Source organism: Gossypium arboreum, chromosome 3, assembly GCF_025698485.1.
Source record: "Gossypium arboreum isolate Shixiya-1 chromosome 3, ASM2569848v2, whole genome shotgun sequence".
Taxonomy (NCBI): domain Eukaryota; kingdom Viridiplantae; phylum Streptophyta; class Magnoliopsida; order Malvales; family Malvaceae; genus Gossypium; species Gossypium arboreum.
Window position 1 is genome coordinate 82,304,166 of NC_069072.1, and position 10,427 is coordinate 82,314,592.

The 10,427-nt window shown below is 39.7% G+C and overlaps 1 non-coding gene across 1 annotated transcript; it reads left to right on the forward strand.

The window, feature by feature from the left end:
• The first annotated feature begins 9,535 nt into the window (after positions 1-9,535).
• Positions 9,536-9,642, forward strand: LOC128290714 (small nucleolar RNA R71). Its single transcript, XR_008280502.1, has one exon. It is a non-coding gene; the product is annotated as a small nucleolar RNA R71 (small nucleolar RNA).
• The last annotated feature ends 785 nt before the right edge of the window (positions 9,643-10,427 follow it).

The following is a 10,427-nucleotide window of genomic DNA, read 5'->3' on the forward strand; positions in this document are numbered from 1 at the left end:
ACAGTGTTTGAGTATGAATGAGAATTTGTTAGATTGAGCAAGTATGCTAGTGAATGGCTTCAAACTGAAGCCAAATTGTGCAAACAATTTGAACAAGGGCTAAACGAAGATATCAAGCTATTAATTGGAATTCTAGAATTAAGAGAATTCATAGTGTTGGCTGAATGAGCACACAAGGCCGATGAATTAAGCAAAGAAAAGAGGCAAACGGAAAGGGAAGCTCGAGTTATAAGCAAGAGATTTATGAACAAGACACAATCATCTGCTTCAAAGAAATCAAAGAATTATCATGAGCATTTTTCTACATCAAGGGAATATTTGGGAAAGGAACAATGTAACACCCCAAACCCGGCCTGGATGTTATGACTGGATCTGATGCGCCACATTGATGCGTTCAAAACACTTAGTTTGGAAAAGCTGAGTTGGTGTTGTAAAAGACACTTTTAAAAGTGAGTTAAAGTGAATGGAAGCTCGCACTGTGGTAGAAACCAGAAGAAGAGGAGGTGAGTCCGTCGATCGCTTAAGTACCAAGCTCTCTTGGATCCAATCCTAGACATGCACACCGCCATTGCCATACTCTATCATCTCATATAATTTTGAGAAAACCGCTTGATTATGACCAGCTTAAGAAAATGATTAAGGTTGCAAATCGTTTGCTTAAAATATTTATTTTTCTTGGGAAAACATTTACTTTATGGAAACTTTATGCGTCATCGTGATCTTTTAAAAACAAGTAGATTTTATAAAACGAACCCTAGTGCTAGCCGGTTTAATAATCCCCAAAATATAAGTAATTAAAAGAGCGACCTTATTACAACTTTAAGCATAATAAAAATAATCCAAAATAAATATTAAACTTATTTAAAATCAAGAATCAATCTTCATGGCCACTCTGAATCCCGCCACTCCAAGTCCACCAATTCTAGGGCTCACCGCAAGGATGGAAGAGGAAGGGGGTGAGTTTGGGAAAACTCGGTGTATCTGAAACCCATCCAAAGCCCAATTCAGCTCGAGCCCATTGGGCTGAGCCCTATTTCAGATATCAATTACGAGGTCAAGCCCTTTTCGAATGCAGAGCAAGGCCTTAGCCCTTTTTACATAACAAAGTGGCCCATAGGCCCGTTCGATAACATGAGTATCAACAGAATAATGAATGCAAGCCCATCCGGGAGACTACTCAACCCACCAACCGCTACACCGCCTGCACCAACCCTACACACCATGTGGGGAATATCTCAACCCACCCACCCTACACACCACACAAGAACATGAGTATCAACAGAATAATGAATGCAAGCCCATCCGGGAGACTACTCAACCCACCAACCGCTACACCGCCTGCACCAACCCTACACACCATGTGGGAATATCTCAACCCACCCACCCTTCACACACCACAGTTGCAAAGAACGCCGCTCAAATTTCAATCGATTGAGGCAAAGCCTCCAATCGTGGATGAACCACTTTCGTACTTCCTCCATTAATACCCCAATCCCATGCAACAGATATTAATAAATGCATATCATGCAAAATACAAGAGTAATCAATCAAGAAGTTCACCAATTTAAAACCCTAGGGGTATATCGGTAATTATGCTCTTTAGGGGTAATTTGTAATTTTGCTCTTTAGGGTAATTTCGTGATCTACGCTCTTGCACAAGCTAATTCAGTAATTTTATCAGTTTTATGCAATTTGATTCCACCATCTACCTAACGAGCTAATTTGCCCATCTCTTACCCATATTGGTCCAGTAAGCCCATTGGGCCCGCTTTTGGCCCATCGAGCCCTTTTTCCAAAATACGCTAAAACATCACGCTGAACGTGCTTACCACCTTGCGGTGCCATATCTAACAATTATTCTATGACTTGAGAGCATTCGCATACCACATGACCATGAAAGGTCGAATTTTGGCATTTCGGCTTTTAATTGAACTAAAGAAGGGTGTTCTGTACACACCGATTTATTTATATTCCTTGACGAGATCTCCTATGCGATTTCCCTATAATCAACCACTTATAGGTTAGACCATGTTGTATTAAACCAAATCGAAACTACCTATTATCATCACTTACACATTCGCCACCATCCACAATGGCCCTTGGGTACCTTACCTTTGTCGCCAAAATCGATGACTAGCTCGAATCCGATTGCTCCAAAGGATTCACGCTTTCAATCCCACACTTATGAAGGCACTAACCAATGAAAGAAAACAACTGTTAACAACCCTTAGAGCCACATGCCCAAATTGATGACCTCCCTAATTTTAGGGACTTGACTTTTCTTAACTTTGCAAAATAAGAACAGATCTCGAGATGATACGTACTTACCCTTACTCCCACTTGATTTCGACGCAATCTAGTGTAGATTTATCTATCAAACGACGGTAGAACTCGATTCCCCAAAGTCTTGTAGTTTCGGCTACAAGCCCCCAAATCTATGGTTTTTCGGCTTTTGTGTGATGAAGAAGATGATAGTGTGGGGCTACAACCTTGAAGTAGAATTGCGGTCAGGAATCTAGGATTAAGAAAAGATAATTGTAAATTAAGAAAAACAAAAGAACATAAAAGAACCTGGCTTTGAAGAAATCGGCACAAGCAGTGATCACAGGTTTTCGGCTTTTATGGATTCGGCAAAAGTGTTGATGAATAGTAGGTATGATGAATAGTTTGAAGAAGAAAAATAGAAGAAGAAGAATAGGGAGGTGGTAGTTTCACTAGAGAGGAAAAGAGAGAAAAGAACAATCCTAAGGTGTAAAAGCGAAGAAAACGGCACCAACAATACCCTAAGTGCGAAATACTACCCTCATAACCCCCTGCCGATTTTCCTCTTCAATTCCCCATTCGGCTAACTCCTAGCCTCATCCCAATCCCTTAAATCTCTCCCTTATCACTCCTTAATCCAAGCAGTTAAACTGATCCAACTCTCCTCTAGCAGAATCCACCTGAACTCCAACACTTACCCCTTCTACACTAAAAAATAAATGCATCTATTTGCCAACAAAGGGAATCGAACCCAAGTCTTCCCCCAACACTTACACGCCACCTTCATAGCTCCCTAGTGGCGTCACTTAGCCACTTTACCAAAAGCTCATTTGTGTCATAACTTACGCAGTTCTTCTTAAAAGCCCACTTAACCAAATTTCCTATTCACTTAAAAATCCCACCTTGATATTTTACCGTGTTTAGCTTAGTCGATGTCAGTTGTTTGTGAGTTTCCTGAGGTATTTCAAAAGAACTACCTGGGGTACCTCCAGCTGGAGAGGTAAGATTTTCTATAGACCCTTGTGCTAGGGACGACGCTGATATCTATAATACCATATAGAATGGCTTCTACTGAATTGAAAGAGCTGAAGGTATAGTTGCAAGAGTTGATTGATAAAGGATTTGCCCGACCCAACTTTTCACCATGGGGTGCACCGGTATTGTCTGTAAAGAAGAAAGATGGATCATTGAGATTATGCATCGATTACATATAGCTTAATAAAGTCACAGTAAAGAATAAGTACCCATTGCCTCGTATAGATGACTTGTTTGATCAATTAAAAGGTGCCACTGTATTTTTGAAAATTGATCTATGATCTGGCTACTATCAGCTACGAGTAAAAGAATCAGATGTGTCAAAGAGAACTTTCAGAACCAGATATGGGCATTATGAGTTTTTGATGATGCCATTCAGATTAACAAATGCCCTGGTGGTATTTATGGATTTAACGAATTGAAAATAAAATCTCCACCACTATATATTGAGATGATACATCAATCAAAAAGGTCTTTAGAGGGTTGTAACGTGGCTTTGGTTAGGGGGTGTGGTCACAATCTGAAAGACAAAGTTAGAATCGAGATTGATTTTTAAAAAATCACCTAAGTAGAAAAATAACTAATTATCAGTTGAATACAAATGAGCTTCTTCTCAGAATATGGAATTAACACTCAAGCTCAAAAACAACGAATTACTACTAATATGTATGTAAGTATTGTTTTTTTTTAAGAACAAGTCAAATAACATAGAACTTAATTATTGCAATGAAGAATAAAACATAGCTAAGCAATTAATTCAAATCAAATCTCGACAAAAATAGGGATCAAATTAGGGGATTTCAACAATAATGGATTATGGGTTAATATTGAGGGTAAATCAATTAATGGCTTGTTAGGCTCAAAGGGGTTCACTAAGGGTTAATTATGAAGATAGGCTTTTGTGGACTGAGTGGGTTAAACCTAAGTGCCTTTTTCATCTTGACATATCAAATCAAATGGTGTGGTCTTGACATGCATAATCAAGCAAGTTCTAGAATAACAAATCAATGCTGACACACTCATAATAAAGGTGAGCATGAAAGAAATAACATATGCTCTAAAGGCTCAAGGTCTCACAAAAATTATGGCTTTTTGATGTTTAACCTTGTGAATTTCAACTCAAGATAATATCTAAACTTGGGGAAACAACCTAAAAAAATTTTAATTCTCAAAAATCAACTTATCATGCTTGATTCCCTAATGTCTTAAAGTTTAAACGAACAATGCATAAATGCCTATGTTTTAATTCAAGACATATCAATAAAAATCATAACTTAATCAAAATTCATTCTAATAGTGGTATGAGAAGATCACATGAGAATAAGACAAAATTCAGGGATTCCTGATAATGATATAAAAGACTCCTCCCCGCACTTAAGATGTATATTGTCCTCAATGTACAAAGATAAATATATTGAAAAATATAGATCTATAATCATAAGATAGAGAGAGAAGTGAAACTTCTTGAATGATGAATGAACTCCTTGAATTGGAGTTATGAAGAATAATCGGCCAAGGCAATGATAAGAGTGGAGGAGGATACTCTGGTGGTGGTAGAGGTTCATTAGTCCATAAGTCCTGCGCCAAATGAATATTATATCTGTTAGTAGCTATGGTCATGGTCGAGCAGGACATGATAGTCGTGGAGAACCTTTTCTAGTAGAGTTTTTAGTTCCTAAGTGATGATGAGATTTGGAGCGCTTTATAACTGTGATAGAATCAGGATCTTTTTAGGAAATATAATGAAGCATAATTACTCGTAATGAAATAGACAAAACTATAAATTATTCAATAAAAATTATAGAACCTAAAATTAAAATAATATTAAAGGAAAATAAAATAAAAAGTATTTAAAGAAGATAAATAAAGATAAAAGTGGAAATAAAAAAATAAAAAAATAAAAAGTCTTTAAACATTGTCATCGCCGGATGGTTCGCGAGGTGGTGGTGGCGATGAGATGTGAAAGTGCTGACAAATTTGATGAGGAGTAGCATCAATGTGATCAAAGCGTTAAAAACACTGTTGCTCAAATCGAGTAAGGCGCTTAGAGAAGTCAGAGTATGAAGCCGTCACATGAACTGGACGATAGATGGGTGGTGGTTGAGACGGTGGGTCCTCATGACGTGGAAGGACAACATCAGTAATGTTTTTTGGGTCCTCCTCCTCGGTGGACTGGACGAGGTGGTACTGAGGAGAGTAGGTTCCACGTCGTTTCTCGATCATCCTCATATGTAGCATGCTCGAGATGCCCTGTGGAGACATTTGGCCGATGAGAGTGAGGGAGGATAATTGTGCCGCTATGTTGAGGAGCCCAAAGTGCCGAGCCAATTTAGTCACATAGAGCCCAATAGAGATGACTCCTCTCCTATACCGCTCCGTCTGATGGCAGATTATGAGGGCAATGAAATAGGCAAGGTCGAAGACATGCTCGTTCGCCATGCTCCACAAGAAATAGGCGTCGTGAGTATTGACGACGCTGGTGCTCTCTCACCGTCCTGTCAGAGTGTGGGCCAAGATGATGTGTAGGTATCGCAGGGATGGGGCGAGGACTGATGCCTTAGAGCGGCTAGGATCATAGGTGGCCGAGGCAGGGATGAGGTCTTTCCAGCACTTTGAGGGAGAGTAGTAGATGTGGCGATGGAGGGTGTCGAGTTCATTGTCATCCATGAACTCCTTCGTGTACAGCCCTAGTGCAATTCCAAACTTCGGTATGCTCAATTGGCGTACTAGACTACCAAGGCGGGATTGGACCATTCCAGGCTCGTCGAAGTTTATCATGGTGACCTGAAGATGGAAGGTCGAGCAGAGTTCTATTATAATCTCGAGGTACGTCGGCTCGATGATCTCAAAGAAGAGCCCCCACAGGTCAGTCATCAGAAGGGCTCGGACCGCGTCAGCCATTTGAATTTGTTCAAGTGCGGCCCAGTCAATGTAGCAGCCCACACCTAGGGGTTGGGCCAGTGATATCTAAAATAGTCCCTCTTGGGGTCTCAAGGGAAACTGGAGGAATGGGTGCCTAATCTCCATAGTAGGACTCAAGGATGACGCTGCTCCTTTCCTCTTTTTCAAGGCGGGGACATCGGTCTTCTTACCACGTGAGGTTGACATTGTATACCTGCAATGAAAAGTCAAAGTTAAATATTCCCCAAGAATGTACACGTGTTAAAACTGAATAAGAATATTTCATGGGGCTCACGTACTAGATGAAAAATATACTAAAACAACCAAAGCAAATATATCAAGTCATTATTATGAATAGGACTATGAGAGTAATGCTAACGGAAATATCTAGTGAATGAATGCATATGGGTTTGATGAGTATGAAATATGGTGTGGGTAAGCATGTAATCTATGGAAACAAGAAAAATGGATGAATGTAGCAAAATGTATTGACTAAGATGACAAATTTCTTAACAAAGAGCATAAGTATTCTATCATTACAACCATGATTATTTACTCAAAATAAAACAAAATATCATGAAATAATTAAAAGAATGAAGAGAATAAAGGGAAGAAAATGAACAAGCGCAAGAGGGAGGAGCTTTGGGTCGTCGAAAGTGGTGCTATGGCCAGCGCACGGGCGTGGTAGGTAAGGTGTGTGGAGTTGCAGCGGCTAGGGTTAGGGATTTTGGGGAAGGGAGTGATGAATAGTGAGGGGTATATATATAGATTTTGGGGCACACGGCCTAGGGCATGCCCATGTGCCCTAATTTTTCCCCGTGTGTTTCACGATTTTTTAAATTTGGGCGCGTTTAGCATTCGGCCCACGCCCGTGTTCCTTGGGCTGTGGGTGCACACGGCTGTGTTCTACTTCGTTCGTTTCTCCCACGCACGTGTCGTGGTATTTTATCAGTTTGAGCACGGTTAATTCACACGAGCTTTCGCATGCCCGTGCTAAATTTTCAGTATTAACCACAGTTTATCAACACGGGCGTGTCGCTCGCCCGTGTTGGTTTGACAGACTAGTCCACGGCCACGTCGCACGGATGTGGCAACTTATCGCATCCCGTGTTAAGGAAAAATTTTGTCCTGTTTTCACACGGCCATATCACACGGCCGTGTCTCCTCCCATAGTGTGAGCACGACATAAGGCACGCCAGTATGCCCGGCTGTGTGGATTAGAAAACCCGTGTTTCAATAACTCAATTAGTGATTAAATGTCAAAAACTAAAATTTTAAAGAAGTTAACATCGTTAGTGCTCAGGTTGCCTCCCGAGAAGCGCTTATTTATAGTCTAAGCTCAACTTACCTTTCTGTTGCATGGTCATGGTGGTACGAGGAGTTTACACTCCTCATCCCTGTTATCAAATTTATCAACATAAGGTTTAAGACGAGTACTGTTTACCTTAAAAGTACCGAATTTGGGATGAATTACCTTGACTGTACCATATGGGAAAATACTGAGTACCGTAAGAGGGATTGCTTCGTTATGTTCAGAAGTGGCAATACGAGGGTCTGCTGCATCTAGTAGTACTTTTTCTCCAACCTTAAATTGATTTGGTGAGATATTGAGCTCGTCATGGCATAGTTTTGGTTTATCGTGTGTCCGTGGTTTATGTGTCCGCCATTCATCTAGTTCCTCGATTTGTAGCTTCGTTCTTCATAGATAGGTCCTTTGTCGTTACTCGAACATGGCTCATGTATGTTCTCTGAACCTGTTTCCTGTAAAGTAGGTTACACCACATGGTCAGATTTAATAGTATGATTTATACAACCACCTTCAATTTTTGATGTGTTATTTGAATTACGAGCTTGAAGGGTGATTGTTTCGTCTCCCACATGAAGTGTGAGTTTACCTGTACCAACATCAATTATAGTTTTGACAGTTGCTAAAAAGGGCCTTCCTAAAATTAAAGGCATGTTTCTATCCTTCTCTATGTCTAGAATAACAAAATCAACTGGGAATATAACTTTGTCAATTTTAACGAGTATGTCATCAATAATACCCCTAGGAAATCTGATAGTTTTATCGGCCAATTGAATGCTCATCCTAGTTTGTTTGGGTTTCCCAAGACCTAGTTGTTTAAACATTTTATAAGGTATGACATTGATACTAGCCCCTAAATCAGCCAAAGCATTATTAACATCTAAGCTACCAGTTAAACAAGGAATTGTAAAACTCCCTGGATCCTTCAATTTGTTGGCTAGCTTATTCTGTAGTATGGTTAAGCAAATTGCATTTAACTCTACATGCAACGCCTCATCTAACTTCCGCTTATTTGCTAAAAGCTCCTTTAAAAATTTGACTGCGTTCGGCATCTTAAAAAGAGCTTCAATAAACGGTAAGTTAATATGTAATTTCTTTAAAAGTTTAAGGAATTTACCGAATTGTTCGTCCGAGTGGTCTTTCCTTGTCGCATTTGGGTATGGTACACGTGGTTTGTACTCTTTACTTACCTATTTTTGGCCATTGTGGTCCACCTCACCTTTACCTTCACTTACCACAGTTTCTTGCCCCAGTTCTGGTTCAGGTGCAACTAACCCTTCCACATCTTGAATGGTAATTGCATTGAGCTGCTCCCTTGGGTTAGATTCAGTGTTACTCGGCAGGCTACCTTGTGGGTATTTAAATATCAATTTAGCGAGTTCACCTATCTGAGTTTCGAGCCCTTGGATCGATACTTGTTGATTCTTAAGTGTTGTCTTGGTATTTTGAAAATGAGTTTCTGACACGGAGATGAATTTTGTTAGCATCTCTTCAAGGTTCGACTTTTTTTCTTGTTGGTAGGGTGGTTGTTGGAAGCCTGGAGGTGGTGGTCTCTAATTTCCTTAGCCTCCCCATGAAAAATTTGGGTGGTTCCTCCAACCTGCATTGTAAGTGTTACTATAAGGATTATTTTGAGATCGAGGATTATTACCCATGTAATTTAAATGCTCGTTCTCTATGTTGTGGCCATAGGGTGGGTATTCTAAATTGCTTGATCCACCTCCACTTGCTTCGCACTGTATTACTGGGTGAACCTGTGAAGAACCAAGAAAACCGTTAATTTTTCTATTCAAAAGTTCTACTTGATTAGAGAGCATGGTGACCGAATCGACGTTAAAAATGCCAGCTTTTTTCATTGACTTTGTCTTCATGTCTTGCCACTGATAATTATTTTGTGACATCTCTTCTATAAATTCATAAGCATCCTCAAGTGTCTTATTATTGATAGTTCCACCAGTAGCTGCGTCAATCATTTGTCTAGTCGAAGGATTCAGGCCATTGTGAAACATTTGAACCTATAGCCAGAGTGGTAACCCATCGTGAGGGCACCTTCACAAAAGGTCCTTGTATCTCTCCCATGCATCATAGAGTGTTTCTAAATCCATCTGCACAAAAGAGGAGATATCATTACGTAATTTGGCTGTTTTAGCCGGCGAAAAATATTTTAATAAAATTTTTTTGGTCATTTGTTTCCAACTAGTGATTGACCGTCATGGTAACGAGTTCAACCACTATTTAGCTTTATTTCTCAATGAAAAAGGGAATAACCGAAGGTGAATGGCATCATCAGAAATGCCATTGATTTTAAAAGTGTCGCAAAATTCTAAGAAATTCACCAAATAAGCGTTTGGGTCCTCGTCCTGCAAACCATCAAATTGAACAAACTGTTGGATCATTTGAATGGTGTTAGGTTTCAGTTCACAATTATTCGTAGCAACAGTAGGCCTAACTGTGCTCAATCCATTTCATTTTAAAGAAGGTTTAGCATAATCATACATAGTACGTAGAGCAGGATTCTGATTTACTAGATCGACGGCAATCGTAGGAGGTAGCGAATTTTCCTGGTTTTCAGCCATCTCCTCAGTCGTGGTTGAAGTATCATCCACTTGCTCTTCCTCTGTGTATCATAAGCTTCACCTTATTTCTCTTCAGTTTCTGCGATCTGTGCGATTGATCTCACTATCAAACAGTAATGGTCCCGACGGGTTTCTTCTAGTCATACACTATAAAAACCTGCCAGGAGCCAATAAAAGAAAAATTAGAAAAGAAAATAAAAATTTCAATTGCAAATAAAGTATCCTAATATCTTAGTTCACCAGCAATGGTGCCAAAAACTTGATACGTGATATTCGTGATAGGTTTTCAAAATTTATAATTAATCATTCTTGAAACTAACTATTATCACGATGAAGGCAAGTGTACC